We start from the raw sequence: 1843 nt of genomic DNA, 5'->3' as shown, positions 1-1843 counted from the left end.
GTACACAATCCCCCCGCACACCCACCCCACCCCTACCCCAAATATACTCCACTCTGCAACCCTCATTCTGGACTCTTATGATAAAGCCAATACTTTAAAAAAAGTAAATACGTGTGTGTGTCTATATTTATCTCAATTAACTGCTGTGGAATCAATTCTTCCTCATAGTGGCCCTGGATTTCCAAGGCAGTAAAATCCTTAAAGAGAAGACTTTCTCTTTCAGAGTAGAAGAACTGAAGGTTTATTGCATAAAACATACTAAGTCTCTGTAAAGGGGGATTTAAAAAGAAAAATTGGAAATGAATAGTGGTGATGGCTGAACAACATGGGAAGCACAACATTAATGTCACTGAATTATACACATAAAAATGGTTGAAATGGAAAAATCTTTTGTTAAACATGCTTCATTGTACATACAAAATGAAAAGAAAACAAACCTTGTCCTTGTTTCCAAGACCCACACCATTACTGAATCAAGGAAATAACAAAGAGTAGATCACAGTTAAACATTAATCCTCTCCATTTTCTTTCAATCATTTGTTTACAGTCTAATGGTCCTGAAAGGTACTATTTGCCCTGTTACTAAAGCTACTCTCAAACACTTTGTTACTTTCATAATGTATTCCTTTGTGACTGGAACTATAAAGTGAAAAAAAAATATCTCAAGCAGCAAATCTCTGTTACACATATACTGTAGGTAGAATCGCTCTCGCCCTGTCAGCACAAATCCAAACTTGTACGTCCAATAAACAGGTTCATTTGCCAAAGACATGTGACACAAACAGCCATCCCCTAACTATTAGGAAACAACAGTAATTTTGAAGCAGTCAGCCTCCTAGCATGCCCCAGGGGACTCAAGGAGTTCAGAACTCTGTACAAAAACTCAGTGCAATCTTCATAGTCTCTCTCAACATCTCACGATAGTCATTTGAAAACTTGTCCTGAGGACATGCTTCAAAGAATTTGAAAAGCAACATTCTTGGGGAACTTAAAATGGCAGGATCTAAAAAAACCATAGAATATGAACACACACGTCACCAAAGAAGACATTCAGATGGTCGACAAGCACATGAAGAAATGTTCAAAATCCCTAGCCCCGAGAGAGATGCAAATCAAGACAACTATGAGATATCATCTCACCCCAGTAAGAATAGCAAAATTGAACAGCTAGCAACAAACGCTGGTGAGGTTGTGGAGAGACTGGAACCCTTATTCACTGTTGGTGGGAGTGTAAAATGGTGCATCCACTGTGGAAAGCGGTGTGGCGTTTTCTCAAAAAGTTGCAAATAGAGATACCATTTGACTCAGCAATTCCACTACTGGGAATATACCCTAAGGAGACGATAAATGACTTCCAAGCAGATATATACACACCCATGTTTATTCTGGCTTTGTTCACAATAGCAAGGAGTTGGAAACAGCCTAAGTGCCCATCAACAAACAAATGGATAGAGAAGTTGTGGTATAGTCACACAATGGAATACTACGCTGCTTTGAAAAACAAGGAGCTCATGAAATATTATACAAAATGGATGACCCTGGAGGACATTATGCTGAGTGAAATATCTCAGTCACAAAGGGACAAATAATATATGGTGCCACTGTTGTAGAATGAGGCTGACATTGGAGTGGGGGTAAGATTGAAAAAAACTGGATAAATTATGTTTACTGCATTGAAGCCGATGAGGGAGAGAATAGTTTAAAATTAATATATTTTAGGGCATTATGATTATCATAAGATTCCGGAATGAGGGTTGCAGAGAGGAGTATACTTGGGGTGGGAGTGGGGATGTGCGGGGTGGGGGGTGGGGATTGTATACCAGTGAAGGAGTTTTTTCTTTTG

Source organism: Elephantulus edwardii, unplaced genomic scaffold (genome assembly GCF_000299155.1).
Source record: "Elephantulus edwardii isolate Elephantulus edwardi_28Jun2011 unplaced genomic scaffold, EleEdw1.0 scaffold00310, whole genome shotgun sequence".
NCBI classification, from domain to species: domain Eukaryota; kingdom Metazoa; phylum Chordata; class Mammalia; order Macroscelidea; family Macroscelididae; genus Elephantulus; species Elephantulus edwardii.
This window is presented reverse-complemented; position numbering follows the sequence as displayed.